This window comes from Eptesicus fuscus, chromosome 7 (assembly GCF_027574615.1).
Source record: "Eptesicus fuscus isolate TK198812 chromosome 7, DD_ASM_mEF_20220401, whole genome shotgun sequence".
In the NCBI taxonomy this organism is placed as follows: Eukaryota; Metazoa; Chordata; class Mammalia; order Chiroptera; family Vespertilionidae; genus Eptesicus; species Eptesicus fuscus.
Window position 1 is genome coordinate 12,977,092 of NC_072479.1, and position 19,603 is coordinate 12,996,694.

At 40.4% G+C, this 19,603-nt stretch overlaps 1 protein-coding gene and 1 non-coding gene across 2 annotated transcripts in view; both read right to left on the reverse strand.

Annotated features, from left to right (window-relative positions):
- The window catches only part of ATP8A2 (ATPase phospholipid transporting 8A2), a 528,491-nt gene that overhangs the window by 271,574 nt on the left and 237,314 nt on the right, over nucleotides 1–19,603 (reverse strand). The gene's annotated exons all lie outside the window — the stretch shown is intronic.
- On the reverse strand, nucleotides 3,836–3,942 carry LOC114227012 (U6 spliceosomal RNA). Its single transcript, XR_003613099.1, has one exon. It is a non-coding gene; the product is annotated as a U6 spliceosomal RNA (small nuclear RNA).

Here is a 19,603-nt window from a genome sequence, read left to right on the forward strand (position 1 = left end):
ATAGAAATCTTAGTGTCTCTCTCTCACACACACACACAGAGCACAACACTGAGTCTTGATTTTCCTTTTAGTGATCTTGAAAAATAATCTTGCTAGTGTCTTAATAAGTATTCTTACTTTCACCTTTTGCACTACCCAGAGCTTAAATATAAATAATTCTAAGACAGATATTCTTAAAATCTGAAGTTACTCTTATATGGCCTCTAAATCTTGATTTCAAACTCTAAAAATTTCCTCAACAATCAAGAATTTTAAAGGAAAGGAGCCCTAACAACTAATTTGGGGCAAGGCATATTTATCACCGTCTAATCTGATGACTGCCTTCACCGTCCTACAGTTACTCTCTTCTATCCAACCCCCGTGCAGTTGTGAGTCAAGAGGGAACTTGATATTCTTTATTAACCGAACAAAAACCTTATAACCTGATCCTGTGCTGTGGCTGTAAATGCTGCCTGTGCAGCTGAGGCTTTGAGAGTCGCTCTCAGAAAAAGGGAGGACACCCTGTCTACTCAAGATCGATTTACTGATTTACTCCACAGCCCAGAAAGGGCCCACTTTGAAATCAGTACACCCTGCTTGGGTGTTCAGAATGTATGCATCCCCACTTGTGTCCATGACAATTTCATCACATGTCCCGGAAACACAGCAATCAAAGTGGCACTGTGACAGGAGTGTAGCTTCTGAAAACCTAACCTCTCCACCAATGATGCGGGATATATTAAGATCTGGGCAATCACATTTAGTGTCAAAAGTTAATCGGTTGTATGTTGTGAATTACATAGTTTTATATTCACTGAAATCCACTGGTTAGAGTCTGTTTCTTTCTGTACGAGGCTGAAAAGAATGGAGCAGTCTATGAAAGCTGGGATTTAAATAAAAGATATTAGATCCTTCTGTCCCCAGGCTGAAACAGGGATTAGAATAACACATTTAAATACCTTAATGTTTTTAGCACAAAAAGCATTAATTTGATACTCTGTTTCCTTGAAATGCTTTATTAAGGTCACCAAGTCCCTCTCAGGAGTGTCTGCCTTCCTTGAAGTTAACGTACATTTATTGTTCTCCACTGCAAATTTCACTAGCATTTCAAAACAGCTGCCTGGCCTCTGCTGCGGGGAAGGTGGGAATAGGAAACAGAACCAAGAGGAAAGCTGAGAAGTGTTTGAGTTTTGACATTTCAGAGCAAGCTTATGGCTCCTTCAGGACCAGGCATCATGAGCTCATGCACCACTGAAAATTGATGACGACCAAGATGCTTAATAGAGTAATTTTAATTAGACCTGCCCTTTATCTGTCACCTGTGCCTCGAACAAAGACCATCTGGCTACAATCCAATAAATAAGCCAACTGTAACTACTTGTCCTCTGAAAAAAATGGGCAGTCAGTGCACCTCCACATTCGGCCCAGTCCTGACCTAACAACTAAGAGCCCTATGAGCCCCAGGAAAAGAGTGGCCAGCACCATGTGCACTCAAACCTGAGGAGTTAGTTCACATATTAATGCAGCTCCTTTTTTTTTTTTTAATTTGAGAGTGGAATTTGTTGGGAGGGAATAGAGGAAAATTAGACAAAGCTATTTCTTCCAAGTAGCATATACCCCTTCTCAAACCTAGAGCCTGTATTTAATAAGCCATAAGTCTTTATCTCAATGGCAGGAAATGATAATGCTTTTTTAATTACATGTATGTAAAACTGTTTAAACAAAGAGGTGCATTTATATAAACCCACAGAATGCACAACTCTGAGAGTGAGCCCTTACGTAAACTATGGGCTCTGGGTGATAATGATGTGTCAGCGTAGGCTCACTGATGGCAGCCACTGAACCCTCTAGTGAAGGATGTTGATAATGGGAGAAGCTCTGAATGTGTGTGGATGGACAGGGTTGGGGTTTAAGGGGGTGTACCTTCACAGTTTTGCTGTGAACCTAAAACTGTTATAAAAATTAGTCCATTTTGGGGAAAAAAAGAAGCAGCAGCATTATACCATTCTCAAAATACTAGTAAAACATGAAAATGACACCTAATGATTTTATATGTCTGCTAAAGTCCTGGAGAGTGGCAGAGAAAGCTAAGCAGACATGAGGCAAAAGGGGCAGGAGGTCCTGGCGGTGGTGGGATGAGTATGGGCATAGTGATCAGCCACATGAGAGTCAGCATAAAGACACCACATGAGCCCCAAGACATTGTACACCCGAAGATCAAATAAACTATAACAGCCAGTTATAATGGTAGTCAATCTACTGCAAAGTTGAATTTGTAACTTGCTCTTCTAACTGATTAAGACCATCATAATGGCACTTCTTTGCATAAAGACTGGTCTGAAATGTAGTTAGCTGTGTACTCTGTCTCCATAAGTAGACTGTGAGCTATCTGGTGTTAGGTGGTTGTTTTACTTATCTTTAAATCCCATAGCACCAAACATAATAGGTAACAAACGTTTGCTGAATTACTTGTTTTTTAATGATGAATTACACAACTTTTTATGTTAAACACAACTCTCTTTCTCCTTCTTAATTATAATTATTTCCATTTCAGGTTCAAGAATACACTTACATACTGTATGAATAATGATCATCTTGCAATTTGATCAAAAACAGTGAGAGAGTAAGAGTTTTTATTCATTACAATGCCTATTCAGAGAAGCCCTCTTCTGAACAGGCATTGTAATGAACCTTTGAGTTCACCTGGTAGGTATACTTTTCAGAGTAATTAATACATGGACAGACATGTGTATCAGGCTACCACCTACTCTAAGTATCAATGACCTAAAATCAAGTTTGCCTTTTATGGGGTTTGATAGGCAGGGTCGATGCTGCTAACACCTGCCATGTTTACCTTGGCCTGCAGCTGCAGGGAACCAGTGCATGAAACCATGCAGCCCTCAGGACAGAGAGCCTAACAGAGTCTGGAAAGGAGATCACGACCAGAGCTAGCTAGATGCACAGCCTCTTGCGTGAGGGCTAGTACAAGAGGGCAGTGAGAATGAAGAAAGTTTCAGCCAAGAAACTTGAGAAATAGAGGGAAGGTGCTCAGGAGCACATACAGTAGGGACTCCTAGCTTTATGCAGAGATTTTTACTTCTCATCCTGTAAAGATCTTGAAATACAATGAGGAAGGCAAGAAATGCCTATGCAGTCAGTACCTTGTAATTGTAACTAGCCCATGGCTGAAAATGGGAGTCATCAAACAAATTGAGGGTCACCTAAGGGAATGTGACAGGGGAGGGTAAAGCACTGTCATAGGAAGCAAAGTTTCAGTGGGCATCCTCTCTTTCACTCACAAACACGTGCATACGTGAGCATACATAATAGCTCATTAAATTGAAGTGGTATACACTAAAGATAGAATCTAAAGAAGCAATACCTTTGGTGTTATATGTTTTTTCAAGCCCTGCAACAAAAATGACCTATCATCCACTTAGATCACAGTGACCCAGTTTCCAAGGCAAAGTGACAAGCGCATGTCAAACCTTCATTTTGGCTCCAAGGTGACAATAACAGACGTGTGGAGAGAGCCTTCATAATCCTATGGGCTGCTAAGAAAATTCCATTCTTTCTCCAACATATCCCCCCATCCTTCTGAAAGGTCATTCACTCCCCCTCTAGGATTTTTAGTGTGCCCGCTGTGAAAGCTGTGAACAAGGGAGAAAATAACGCAGGTGATGACCATGTGTGAACATGAATAAGAAGGAACGGTGAGGAACCAAAAGATACGGCATAAATGGGATCCTTACTTCTATTTATCCAGATGTACTACCTCCCTGGTTCTGTTATTTCTCCTCTGTGACCAGCAATGAGAATTCCAGTGTTCTTTAAGCCTAAGCGCTATAGTGCTTTAAAAAAAATGGAACACTTCACAAATCTGCATGTCATCTGTGAGCAGGTGCTATGCTAATCTTCTCAGCATTGCTCCAGTTTTAGTGTATGTGCTGCCCAAGTGAGCATTAAAACCTATATTTTAAAGTCAAAGGCAAGAAGATGAGACTATAATAATAATAATAATAATAATAATAATAATATAGGAACAGCAGCAAGTGCTGATTTAGTACGTGCTATTTCTTCATCAGTAACTGGGTTAAGTGCAGCCCGTGCACTGGCTTATTATTTATTTATTTATTTATTTATTTTAAAATTGATTTTTGAGAGAGAGAGAGAGATTTATTGTTTCACTTATTTGTGCATTCTTTGGTTGATTCTTGTATTTGCCCAGATAGGGGTCTGACCCCACAACCTTGGCATATCGGGACAATGCTCTAACCAACTGGGATACTCAGCCAGGGCTGCACTGGCTAATTTAATCCTCACTGCAACTCTGAGAAATAGATATTATTCTGACCACTTTATGGATGAAAAAACTAAGCCCAGAATCCTAACAAGTGGCAAGACAGAGCCTAAACACAGCTGTGTCAGTCCAGGATCTGCATGCTCAACCACCTGCTACACTCTGCTATTGTGGAAACAACCATTTGGATGCTCTGTGGAGCAGTCAGGCCAGGCTGGGCTAGGGGACAGCACACAGGCTACAGATCTTCTGTTCCCAATACTGCAGGAACACAGGTCCTTATCCCCCAGTTCTCAGATTTCTGCTTGGAACTTGGGGATGTCACCACTGCCATCTGCCTCAGAAGATAGCTATGAAGACCAAATACATTATAAAGGTGGACAATCATTTTAAAAGGCAGAAAAGAAAAAAAAAACATATTTTAGTTTCTGCCTGACTCTTGGGTTAAAGGCCAAGCACCATTCCTCACTTCCCCATGGAAGACACTATCCAGGCTCTGAGCTGAAAATATTCTTCCCCCCTAAGGTGCCGGCTCTTAGAGTCTTTAGGATGAAGATGGGATGAGAACCAGCAGAGAAAAAAATTTTGGCTGATGTCCCTGTTTGCATTTATCATCCCTTCTGTATTGAATTGTTTCCATGCATAATTTTATATAGGCTTTCTTTATATTCGAACCCATTAATATAATATATTCAACACTAATATTCATATACACTGAATATGAATATATGTAAATCAGATTGCATGTTCTTGCAGGGTAAAGATTATGTCTTCAGTTTCTAATTGCCCATACACCTGATAAAGTGCTTTTTGCTAAGTTTACCTATGTGATTCAATGTGCAGAAATAATGGGAGCAGTTCTGATATACTAGAGGGAAATGGCATGCATGGATTTAGAGCAGAGAGCAAATGAAGAACAAAGAAAGAACTTTGTCACTGTCAGCACGCCTTTCTCAGCTCAGTGGCTTTGTCCTTGGGTGAAGTTGGGAGCTAACATGAGGAAGGCCTGCCTCTGACATTGGAACTGTAATAATATCAGAGATCTTCTCCAGTGCTTAGAACTCTACAATTAGCCCAATGTGTCCTCATACCCTAAAGCAGTGGTCGGCAAACTACGGCTTGCGAGCCACATGCGGCTCTTTGGCCCCCTCAGTGTGGCTCTTCCACAAAATACCACATGCGGGCGCGCACGTACAGTGCGATTGAAACTTCGTGGCCCATGCACAGAAGTCAGTTTTCGGCTCCCAAAAGAAATTTCAATCGTTGTACTATTGATATTTGGCTCTGTTGACTAATGAGTTTGCCGACCACTGCCCTAAAGCAATGTCCACCATTCACTGGAATAAATTACAAACACATGAAAAACATGCAACCATTACAAGCATGATCTTCACCTCAAGCAACATCAAACCTGGAGGACTGATGTTTTTTTCATTCCTCTACTGCAAATGGGCTTTCCTCTTACTCTCATCTCCAAAGTAAAACAGAAAAGCCAATATGGGTTTCATTCTTTTTAAAGCAATTGGAGAGAAACTGATAGAAAAAACTTCTCAGAGTCTGCCTAACTATGTAAATGACACCAGAAAAGCCAAAAATGGAACTATTCACTGCAAGAGTTAACCACTTTCAGTGAGCCTTAAATCCTAATGAAATCGATAATTATTCTTACACCACAGATAATCTATTGCTGTAGCAAAAAAAAATCTAAAAAGTACTTCATCTCTGAAATGATGGGGAAAAATTATGAAGAGAAACAAAATTAAAATTTGAATTGTTCTTTATATTTGATCTGAACAATTTTAAGAGCTACGACCTCTCTGCCTCCTTCCTGACATCAGGCAATTCCCCAGGACGTTCTTCCTTGCACAGGGTTTTATCTGAGTACAAACCTCTAGGTAGAGCTCTTCTAAAATTGAATGCATTAACTTTTAGTCAAAGGAAAAGATTTTCCAACATTAGTGAAAAGACAGTTTTGATTGGTTTCTGAGAAGTTAGCGGCAGCCCATTAAGTCATATTAGTAAAAACTCAAAAAAAAAAAAATCACTTAGGTTTTTTTTTTCCATTCAAAATGTCTAAAAGTTGAAGTTTTTGTGAGAAGCAAACAGAAGGCCATTGCTTCCTGGGGAGATAATGGCTGATGGGTCTAGGCAGTCAGCACGGTAATGAGCTCCTTCTGTTTGACTTGCCCACTGACATTCCTGAGCTGCAGAAGCAGCCGCCCGGGCCAGTGAGTTTAATAAGGCACTGATACTCCTTGTCAGTTTTTATTGCATATTTTGGGACTCTTTATCCATGCATTACCGAGTTTAGGTCATTAGTAGAACAAAGGAAAATATATTAAGCAATCCAACTCTGCAGATTGCAGCAAACTAGCCAACCAATATAAATGTGTGGGATAATTAAGTGAGATGTGGAGCCATGGCCTAATGCCTCCAAGGTGCTGCAGCGATAAGACGGGGCTATCAATCGTGACGGAGTCAAGTGGTATCTACAGCTCTTGGGATAAGTCACACAGACATGGTGGTAAGTGAAAGGGGACCAATTTCTTTTTGAGTCCTAGAGTGAATGAAGGAGAGAAAAATATACACCAATGTTAGCTTAATGCACTTTAATGGAAATTAAGAAATAGCCATTTTTTGTTTCTTCCAGATGCTATATTAACTAAGGAAATAGATTTCTCCTTAACTCTAGGGGCGAATTTTGATCACGTGGGTGGCGTTTCTCTTTTGTGTGCACACCCACTCACCAAGCCCCAGGGAGAAGGAGAGATGCTTCTTGGGCCTCTCACAACCTTCTTGGGCTGCCAGTTCTCATGACCACAGGTCTGTAAGAGAGAACTGGGAGATGACATCACAGACATAGAGAGGCCATCCCTCTCTGCAGAGGGTCATTGTCCCTCTGTGTTCCCCCATGAAGGCCAGCACCACAGCCATTGTTTCACATAACCCCAGTCAGCGCTCACCTCCATACATGGTTGGCACTCAGATAACACTTGTGGACTGACCTACCGCACTAGAATGAGAGTCTCCAAACTTATAGCTACACATGCTCCAGTCTGTAAAGAAGGCAGAGCGTTGTATTCATTACAGGGAAGGGAAGTGAATAACCACACAACCCAGAGCGTCTGGCCAACATTCATGTGAATCAGCACTGAGCTGGACGCTGAATAAGTAGAAATGGTTTTATAAATGTGTGGGGGTCGAGCCTGAGGGACAGCTGTGGGACCACACACCATGAGTGCTATCACTCGGTTTGTGGGCTCCCAGTGTGCATCAGCCAGGTCTGCTTGTGGTTCCACATTCGAGATTTACCTGCTGTTTTGGCTCATACAACATTCTTGTTCGTGCTGTGGCCAGTCGGGCTGGTATTTCTCTGAATAGTGGTGCCACAAGTTCGTTACTTCACCCAGCCTGGTCTGTCCCTCTCATGAGGCCCAGCGTGGTAAGGAGTACCATGGGAGAGTCCCAAGACCCCACGCTGACCCAGACCCCGTCCCTGCTCCAGATCCCCACTCTCCAATAAGAGAGATACACATGGTGTATACACCCCTCCAGCCAGGTGGGAAGTGAAGACTGCAGCCAAAGACTCAGTGGAGGGTGGTTAGTTCCGAAAGAATGGGCAGAGATAGTGGGCCAAACAGACAAAAGAACAGCTCAGGTGAAGGGAACAGTTTGAACAGATGTGGCAAAGACTAAATGGACTAAAATTACATAATGTCAGTGTGTGTGTAAACAAGCACCCTGATATACTACCAATGGATATATAACTACACTTAACTTCTGAACAGTCCACTTCACTCCATGAATCTGGCCTAAAAAAGTAAATGGATAAGCAAACAGGGTCACAGGCATCACACCACTGAGAATGCTATAGCTCTAAAGTGCGCCTGCCTGGAATATGGTCATATGTTCACCATGCTGTTGAATAAGGAAAGCAAGTTGTAAGTCTGCGTGCACTAAGTACACACACACACACACACACACACACACACACACACACACACTCAGAGATAAAGCTTGGGGAGAAGCATTTTAGAAAGTGGTTATCTCTGCATAGAATGGATTTAGGTGTATTATTCCTTTACTTTGTTCTCTCTGTTTCACATCATTAATCTGTATAACTTTTGTAATGATAAAGCAAATAAGTTCTTAAAAACAAAAGCTGATTAAATATCCAAGGCCTTTTGCTCAATTCCATACTCCTCTTTAAAGACCTATGACCACCTCTATTGTAGACTGAAGCCATTTGAATCATACTACACTACATGGTGTATTTATTATCATATAGACATGTCTGAATTTTCCAAATGCAAAGCATATAAAAAGTCCTCAAAAACAAGATGCTGACATTTCTTTGCACTGGGCCTCTATGCCTCTCATTATGGTCATAATTTTTATCACTCCTATTTTTTAAGCCTCACTGGAGGACATGTTTTAATGGATTTTTAGAGAGAAAGAGAAGAGTGAGAGTGAAACCTGATCAGTTGTCTCCTGCTGGGGATTAAACCCGAAATCTGGGTATGTGCCCTGACCAGGAATCAAACTCATGACCATTCAGTGTATATGATGACACTCTAAACAATTGAGTCACATCGTCCAGAGCTGGGCATCATTTCTCAGACCCACTAAGCATCTCTGGATGAGGTTGAATTTAAAATAAGTCAAGTGTTTGGGAGGTTCACTTAGCTACCTTCAAACAACCACAGAGAAAGTTGTAGGAGAATCAGGAAACCCACCCAATAAATCACATTTACTAGTACACAATAAGCTAGTTTTCACCAGAAAAAGGTAGCATTTGTACCTTGAAAACAGCAGTGTGACTGCCAGTTAAGCTACAATGTTTGGTAGGTTAGGTATATTAATACATTTTTGACTTCACAATATTTTCAAATTATGATGGGTTTATATGGGTGTAACCACATCATAAGTTAAGGAGCATCAGTACACTTGTGTTGCAGTAAAAAAAGAAAAACTCACTTCAATTTTAACCTTTTGCACTCGCATGTCCAGTGTGACTCGACACGGTTAGCATTAGAATAAAGGAATCGAGAAAAAAGCAAGCGAGTGCAAAGGGTTAAAACCTAAACAAATGGAACCAAAAATTCTCAGGCTTTAAAATGGAAAGGTTGCTATTATGTTACTTAACTGGTCTATCAATGTAATCCCAAAAAGATTTCTATCTGCCCCCTAAGCAACTCTTTCAAAATAGAAATTTTACATATACAAATAGAAGCTCTTTACATAAAAATAATTACTTTCAATCCTATCTAATAAAAGAGTAATATGCAAATTGACTGTCACTCCAACACACAAGATGGCTGCCCCCATGTGGACACAAGATGGCTGCCACAAGATGGCCAGCAGGGGAGGGCAGCTGGGAGGGACCAGGCCTGCAAGGGAGGGCAGTTGGGGGTGATCAAGCCTGCAAGGGAGGGCAGTTAGGGGTGACTAGGCTGGCAGAGGTGGGAAGTTGGGGGCGACCAGGCCTGCAGGGAAGGGCAGTTGGGGGAGACCCAGACCTGATGTCACCTCCTCCTTAGAAGGGTCTCCTCTGATGCTTCTCCCCACCTCAGGCGCTCCTTCCATGCCACTAGCCTAATTCCCACCATCCCCTAGTAAACCTCACTCAGAATACTCACCCCATCACCCCAAAATAACCAGTTATGTGTCTGCCTTCTTCATGGGACTAATTTCTGGAAGGCAAAGACTATTCTCTTTTGTATCCTCAGTACATAGCTTGGCACAAATAGTGTCGATGATAATAAAAGTGTCAACTTTTATCTAATGGAAGAAAAACCAACAAACCAAAGGACCCACAATGTTAATAAAAACTGATTTTATAACTTTTATCTCATTTTGTGTTATAATTTCATTGTCCAAATGCACGAATTTCGTGCACCAGGCCTCTAGTGTAAACATAAATGTCAATTATTAGAAACTAAAGAGACAATATTATAGCTATCTTAAGTAATTAATTGTTCTCAATAGTGACCAGAACATCTTGTTTTAATTTCCTTTTCACTTTTAAAGAAAATCTCTACAAACACAATGGATTTTCTGCCTTCTACTCCTTTGTCTCACTGCAGCTTTGCTCTGTTCACAGGCCAATCTGCCCACGGCACCCTCTTAAATTCCTCAGTGGTCCCCTCCAGGAACAAGCCTAAGCTTAGTAGATCACCATTCAAGAGACATCCATCACCACCACCCAGCTTTTGGAGGTGATGGATGTCTACTACCTTGATTGTGGTGATGGTTTCCCGGTGTTTGCATATGTCCAAGCTCATCAAATGGCACACACTAAATGTGTGTAGGTTTTGTATAACAATAATAACTTAAAATATATAATAGTCTGTTTTGTTTGTTCATTTATTTTGTTTTTAGATTCCACATACAAGTGAAATCACATGGTATTTGTCTTTCTCTGATTTACTTCATTTAGCATTATACCCTCTAAGTCCATCCATGTGGTCACAAATGGTAAGATTGCATCCCTTTTTATGGCTGAGTAATATTTCATTGTAGGTATGTACCACATATTCTTTATCCATTGAACACTTAGGCTGTTTCTATATCTTGGCTATTGTAAATAATGCTGCAATAATTACTGTATGGTGTCAGGTGGGTACTAAACTTATTGAATGATCATTTTGTAAATATCTAATCACTATATTGTACATCTGAAACAAATATAATATTACTTATCTACTGTAATTGAAAAATAAAATTTTAAAAATATATAAAAGAGCCTGTTTTATTTACCCACATTTCTGCTGCCCAGCTTTTTTTGCTGACAAAATATCCTCCTCCAATCCCCAGCTCCCTGTCCCCCTCAGCTACCTTCTATTCCATTTTGAAGACCTGATGTCACCTCCTCCTTAGAAGGGTCTCCTCTGATGCTTCTCCCCACCTCAGGTGCTCCTTCCATGCCACTAGCCTAATTCCCACCATCCCCTAGTAAACCTCACTCAGAATACTCACCCCGTCACCCCAAAATAACCAGTTATGTGAATGTCTTCTTCATGGGATTAATTTCTGGAAGGCAAAGACTATTCTCTTTTGTATCCTCAGTGCTTAGTACATAGCTTGGCACAAATAGTGTAAATGATAATAAAAGTGTCAACTTTTATCTAATGGAAGAAAAACCAACAAACCAAAGGACCCACAATTTCATGTTAATAAAAACTGATTTTATAACTTTTATCTCATTTTGTGTTATAATTTCATTGTCCTCTAATGACTCTGGTTGCTAAACATATTTTAGCTTTCAAACTTTATAAAAATGTTGGCATAGGCCCGAACTGGGTTGCCTTATTTTGCTCTCCATGTCCTGTTATTGAAATGCCTACGGTATGTATATGCAGTGATGATGGTGGGGGTGGTTTTTCACAAATATTAAAAAACATTAAAATTAAAAGAGGAGAAAAAGCATCTGAAAAGGCTATAACCCAAACCAGAGTAACTGCTAATACAAACAGGCCCCTTCCAAATGTAAGCGGCCACAAGTAACGGCTCCCCTCAAAGCAGCCGCAGAGATACTGTTTACGCTCCATTCGGGGCTTAAAAGCGTTCTAGCTGATGAACAGACCCTGAAGCAGAAACATCTAAACTCGTGCTAATGCCCAGCAGAGCAGGAACTTCTTTTGATTAATTCACCAGCACTGAAAGCACAGAGAGATCAAACCAAGGTCTGTCCTGAACAATTAAACAAGCAGGCGGTGCCCCGGGATGGTGTATGTCAGGATGAAAGCTGGATGGGGTCGAGTGAAAAAGCAACAAATATCTCACATTGATTAATGCTTATAGGGTTTTCCCCGCTTACATGTCATAACATTTTATTCAATGGTCAAACCAAAAAGTTCATATAACATTTAAAACAGAAAAAAAGTTCCAATAGCTTAAGAAAATTCAGATGTGTAGTGAGGAGAATCTAAAGAACCTTCAAAACAGTTTGGCAGAAGTCTGACCAGTTTATTGAAAGATCTTCAACATGAAACCTCATGAGGAAAATCTTACCACCTCCTTCCATCAAAAAATAACTTGTGTACTATGAGTGAAATCTTCTTCATTGAAATTATTTAGCCCATTCATAATGTTCATTACCATCTATATATACCACTTTGAAAACATAGAGCTAAAACAATGTGTCTCTACTTAATTTTTTAAAAACTAGAATTTAAACCAAACTATCTCCCAAATCAGAATGAACTACATATGAATATTAGTAAATAACCCTTATAGATTTTCTGAATGATTAGCTGAATCTATTTTTTAAATACAATGAATCTCTTTATAATAAAAAAAATACTAATTTACATACTTAAAGAAAAATATCTGAACAAAGGCAACTAAAACTGCCAGCTTACTGAAAAGTCAAAATTTGCTCATTTTATATTTCAAGGAACATTTCTTAGGTAATTCAATATTATTTTCACAAAGTTACTGGTGATTTTGGGCTGCTCACTACTATTCTTTCCTAATCTGTAAAATGGGGATGATGAAGCCATTGAGGATTTTAATCTGAAATCAAATAGAATATATGAAACATGAATATTTACACTCTACGATATTCCATCCCTCCCCACACACTATACCAGTGGGTCTGAGCTAGACTACTGGGGCTTCACCTCCTCTGCTTCTGCCCAGATCACACCACCCCGATGTTCACAGCGGCACAATTCACCATAGCTAAGGTTTGGAAACAGCCTAAGTGCCCATCAGCAGATGAGTGGATTAGAAAACTGTGGTCTATCTACACAATGGAATGCTACACTGCGGTAAAAAAGTAGAAATTCTTACCATTTGCAACAGCATGGATGGAACTGGAGAGCATTATGCTAAGCAAAATAAGCCAGTCAGAGAAAGATCTCACTCATTTGTGGAAAAAAATGAACAACATAAACTGATGAACAAAAACAGATCCAGAGGCAGAGAAGCATCGATCAGACTATCAAACCTCAGAGGGAAGGTAGGGGAGGGTGGGGATAAGGGGGAGAGATTAACCAGGGGACTTGTATGCATGCATATAAGCCTAACCAATGGACACAGACACCAGGGGGATGAGGGCATGAGTCGGGGGAGGGGTTGGGGAATCGGGGGAGATAAGGACACATATGTAATACCTTAATCAATAAAGGAAAAAAAAAAATAGAAAGAAAGTAAAAATTAAAAAAAAAAAAAGGAGCTCTTTCACTAGCAGCCTTAAGGGCCCAGATTGTTCTGCAAGGTTCTCTGGTATGTGGAGGACATTATGATACCCTCTATTGCTTCTGCCAAAAATGAAAATGGAATCCCTTTATATTTTCAAACTATTATGTGGAAAGACCACAAAAATTTGGGAATGCAAAACTGAAAATTGGCTCTTCACTGACCTTCACGCATTCTGTCCCTGTGATGAAGATATATGCGCCCAGAGAGCACAGACACACGGGCACGTTTTCTTACTCAAGCACTGTGGCTCAGCCGGTCTCTGACCCCTGGCTACTACTGATGAGAAAATCAGGGCTGGCCATCAGTTCCTACTCACCTGTATTTCCGATATGTGTGCAGAAGGATAAAAATTTGCTATGCAAATTCTTTTAGAAGAAGTGACACCCTCCCTTGTTGAAAAATAATTTAAGAACTTGGATGAGCTGAGGAAACGCAGGAAGAGTCTCATTTAGAGGAAGCTGAGGAGCGGTACAGGGGGAACAGGGCTCCAGACTCTCCCAAATGGAGCTACATGCATCCTACCCAAGAGGCTCTGGACACAGGGGTATTTTGAAAGAACAGGTGGAAAAGTTGTAGATGATACTACAATATTTAAACTATAATAAAATAAAAAATACCTATGAATTATTCCACCCTGAATTTGACTCTGGTTGTAAGACTAGACTCTCACTCTGACCTGTTTATACACAATTTCATCATAAAAATGCACGTTTAGCTAAAAACTCTTCAGCTAGAATTGTCAGACCTTCAGCTACTGAGGGAACACTTTGCTGCCTTGTCATTTTCACAAATGCAATTTCACAAATATTTGAGCTCCTATAATATACAAAGTGACCTCAAATACTTTTCCATAGGAAGAGACCACTTTATGTACAAAAAGACCATTTAAAGTCCTTTCAAGTTCAAATGCAAATTCTTTTTAACAGCTTCATTCTAAGGAACTTCATTTCTCCCTGTGTGCTAGAGTCACTCTCTCATTTCCCAATTTAAATAGCCAATGAGAGACCCGTGCCACGGCGCCCGTCCTGCTTGAGGTTCATGCCAGTGTACATGTTCCTACAGAATGCTGGAGTGCTCTAAGTGTGTCTTCCCTGTTCTCACTGGGGTTTTTATTTGTTTTTTAGTTTTTAGTGTTGAGTTGCCTTTATCATTAGTTCATTGAGAATGCCAGTTTCATTCAGCTTAAAAATATTAATATGAATTATGTTATCCAGATTTTAAGTCTTTTCTGAAAAGCATCATTTGCAATGGGGAATCTCTCGGATATTGAATAGCATTTTGGCAAAGACTCACTGCAGAAAAATAAGAAGTCAGCCCCAAAGGTATCCAGAGAATGGTGAGAACAATAAAGGGTACAAACATGGTTGGATTTAGTCAGTCTCCTACTTAGCATTCTGCCAAAGCCAGGGCGATCTATTCCTATACCATTTCTCTTTTACTAAAATATTTTTGGGGCACCAGAAAATATTACATTTCTAGGATACTGGACTAGAGGATGAAATTCTGGTGTGTGTGGTTTTTTTAGTTGCTTAAAAATACTCTTATAAAAAAGCAATAAAAGTTCTACTAGCATTAGAAATGAATACTGGCACTTATTTCATTCATGAAATATTACTGTCATTCCTTCAATATTATCCTGTCTTTGTATCAACAATAACTTAGCTAAATTCATATTTACTCTCGCTGTAAACACTGCAGCGTGTCCCCAGTCACCAGGAAAGTTCCGTACTCAGTCCCAGAGCAGGATATAGAATCAGAGCATAGATGGACTTTGAACAAGCCAAAGAAACATTTGAGTCCTCATGAGACAATCCTGAAAATGATGCCAAATCAAATGCAAGCATCTCATGTCTGGTTTTTGGAACCAAAACAAAATATAAATAAAGTTAATTGTACAACTGACTAAATTCTAGGCTGGATCCCCTGTCACCAAGCATGCCACTTCCCATTGACATCAATCTGCTTGCAGCATAATGCGCATGGCTTGTCATATTATCTCCTGAAAGCCAGTGGGAGGGTGAGTTATACACCATCAGCACTCCCACCTAATCCCTAAACTCCAAAGCCAAGTCAGAAGAGGTGGGTCTGCTCTAGTGTCAATCATATGACACAACCAAAATCACTACAGTTTTCTCAAAAGGTGTTAATTTCCCCTCCCTCTGGATTTATTGATCTATAATGGGCATATAACATTATGTAAGTTTAAGGTATGCACTCTGTTTATTTGAAACATATATTGCAAAATGATAACCACCATAGCATTAGCTAACACCTGCATCACATCACATAATTATCAACTCATTTTTGGTGGAGAAAACATTTAATATCTATTTTAGCAACCTTCAAGTATGTAATATGATATTGTTTAACTACTAGAGGCCCAGTGCACAAATTCGTGCACAGGGGGTAGGGGGGGGGGTCCCTCAGCACGGCCTGTACCCACTCACAATCTGGGACCCCTCAGGAGATGTCCAACTGCCGGTTTAGGCCCGATCCTGCTGCAGGATCGGGCCTAAACCGGCAGTCGGACATCCCTCTCACAATCCGGGACCACTGGCTCCTAACCGCTCATCTGCCTGCCTGATCACTCCTAACCACTTGCCTGCCTGCCTGATCACCCCTAACCACTCACCTGCCTGCCTGATTGCCCCTAACCACTCTGGCTGCCTGCTTCATTGCCCCTAATCACTTGCCTACCTGCCTGATCACCCCTAACCACTCACCTGCCTGCCTGATCACCCCAACCCCTTGCCTGTCTGCCTGCCTGATGGCTCCTAACCACTCTGCCTGCCTTCCTGATTGCCCCTAACCACTCTGCCTGCCTGCCTGCCTGATTGCCCCTAACTGCTCACCTCCCTGCCTGATCACCCCTAACCACCTCTGCCTCAGCACCCCCTGCTACGGCTTCATCCAGAAGGACGTCCAGAATGACGTCTGGAAGGTCATTTGGCTGTCCAGTCTAATTAGTATATTATGCTTTTATTATTATAGATGATCCACCATGTTGTCCATTCGATCCCAGAACTTAGTCACCTTATAACAGCAAGTTGCTGCTCTCTGACCAACCCCCTAGCCCCTGGTAACCACCATTCTAGTCTGTGTTGCTATGAGTTTGTTATTTTTTAGATTTTACATATAAGAGATACCATACAGTATTTGTCTTTCTCTGACTTATAATTTCACTTTTATTATCTGTAGAACATGGGATCATATCCTCTGAAAATATATCTAAGGTCTTTTCCTCTGAGGATGCAACCTGTGTCAAATGAGCAAAGTTAAGAACACTCCAGTATTTCTCTCTAGATGAAAGCACTTTAATTTCACAGTATGTCTTGTAACAAGTTTTTTTTTTTCTCCTAAAAACACTGTCTGAGACAGGTTACTCTCATCACAGTGGCTTTGAGGTTTCTAACCAATGTTGTGTAATACGGACATAGCTGAGGTAAGATCCATAGTGCCATCTTGACTCTCAAACTAATTATCAGCCCATATCAATTCCTATTTATTAATATTATTGGTATAACTGAAATGAACTCACAATTTCAAAATATGGAGCCATGTGGATAAAAATTAAGTTCTCCCCCACCTTAGTCATTTTGAAAGAAGTAAGGAAAGTGCATTCTAAATGAAACATGCGAACACACCTGCAGCTCGGTTGACAGTAGCATATCTGACCCCGTAAACCTGCATACTACTATATATTTGGGCAGTGGTAGCCTCATAGAGAGTGACATACACACATAGGGGAGGAAGGAAAGAGCAAGAGAGTGAATGCAAGTATCACAGTGACAAAACCGAAAAGAATGGAGAAAAATACACCTAGTTTCAGATTCAAATAAAATCTACCGCATTCATATTGTTTATAAAAGCTGAGAAACTGAAAAGAATTGGGCAACTGTTAAGAAAATTCACACTTAGGGTAAATAAATTTCAGTCTCTTCCCTCTTACAAGATCAAGGCACATATTAGATGTTAGTTTATAAAAATTACCAAACTAGATCCACAATAGAAGAGAATTAATGGCTTTAAATATTTCCAGTATACTAAAGGACAGTATATACTTTTTCTTTCATAAGTAATGGATGTAGTCACAGGATTAATTTACATCCTAAAACATTTCAAAATACTTTCCTTATAACCCCAAATACTCTTTCCAAGGACATTCCATCAATGAATAAATCAACTGTTAACGGATAGTATGCGTGTTCCTCAGAGGACCTTCACCTCATTCATCAATATAGGTTTTCATAACTAATTAGTATTCTTGCTAAGGTTAAGAAAAACTCAGCAACAGGTGAAGTAGATGAAATTGATCAACTTGCTGAAAGCTTTAGAACAAATCACTGCAGAACTCTTTCAATGGTGCTGCTTGACACCTCAAGACACATTTGTCTAATATTTCTTTAAGCTTTTCCAGTCCAACATATGCCAGAACCTGACTCAACATCTCCCATTACAAATGAAAAACGTGACTGGTAAATTCCATATGTAAAAATGAAGCTATGTTCCCAGCTTTTGTGACCACCCACTGTGGGAGCAATTCCTGATGTCTCCTCCACACCCTCAAGCTTATTCTCTGTGCTTCCTTCCCTGTGACCAGACCATCCCCCACTCCGCTACAAAATTCTGCAAGAATCTTTCCTCATGATACTATCTCCCTTGTTTTCATTTCCTAGGACTGCCATAACAAAGTGCCAAAAACGGGGCTTACACCACAGAAATTCATTGTTTCATGGTTCTGGAGGCTAGAAGTCGAGATTAGGGGGTTAGTGGGTCGCTTTTGAGGGCTGTCAGGGAGAATGGGTTTCAGGCCACTGTCTCCCAGCTCCTGGTGGTTTGCAGACAATCTTTGGTGTTCCTGGTTTTGTAGAAACATCACTCTGCCTTCATCTTCACTTGGTGTTCTCCCTGTGTGGGTCTCTGTGTCCATATTTCCTCTCTATGTCAGGACACCAGTCATACTGGATTAGGACCCACCCTGATGATATCACTTTAATTTAACTAATTACATCTGAAATGACTCTATTTCCAATTAAGGCCGCATTCTGAGGTACTGGGAGTTAGGTCTTGTGCTACAAGAGCCCTCTGCCCCTTGTGTGCCATTGTACCACATTCTATATACTTAAGATTGAAAGGGGCAGTGGGGAGGCCTTCTCTTAAACCTCCGAAGGCCATTTCCAAACCATAGCTTCTTCCACTTGATCTAAAATCCCTGGTTACTGATACATATTTCTTAGAACAGGTGATCCAGAAGATTCACTACCAATAAAGTAAGTGTGGGTGGGAGATTCAAATAAATCAAATATGTTTGGGAAGCACAGTGCTCTCTATATGTCTCTTTGAAAAATTCAAAATAACCAATGCCAATAAGTGAGACACTAATGGTGGTGAGGAAGAGGCAGAAAATATTTTGAGAAATACAGTGCCTTAATTTTTAAAAAAATGTTTTTATTGATTTCAGAGAGAGGAAGGGAGAGATAGAAACATCAATGATGAAAGAGAATCATCGATAGGCTGCCTCCTGCACTCCCCCTACTGGGGATCTAGCCCGAAGAAACCTGGGCATGTGCCCTGACTGGTTCATGGGTCCACGTTCACCCACTGATCTATACTGGTGGGGCCAGAGCCTTCATTTTTAATTAGACCCTGTCATACTTTCTTATGATGACACATATGTGTGTCCCTATTTGTTGCCTGTTTTAGGCATGTGGTCTTTGCTGACATTAACAATGCACTTTACATAGATACTTCATCTTATATATCTCATAACCATATTGAGGAATTTGACCCTTAGAAATACTTTGTAAGGAAGGCTGCTGAGATATCCATCAGTAAACATCTATACCTCATGGAAGTCAATAAGATCCGAGAAGAAGGCAGGCACCTGCCCTTGGGCGTCATGGACTCAGGCCCAGAGATCTCTCATGCATTCTAAGACAGATCCAGCCTCAGAACATAATTCTTCCAATTTCTGGCTCCAGTGCGCTCCCTGAAAATGCTATGACATTGAACCCTCATTTTGTAAAGGTAGTGCTTAAAGATCAATACTTCAAATTTCCTAAGCTTTTAAATTTAAGAAAAAACTTTTACAGTGAATTTTTTTTTTTTAATATTTAG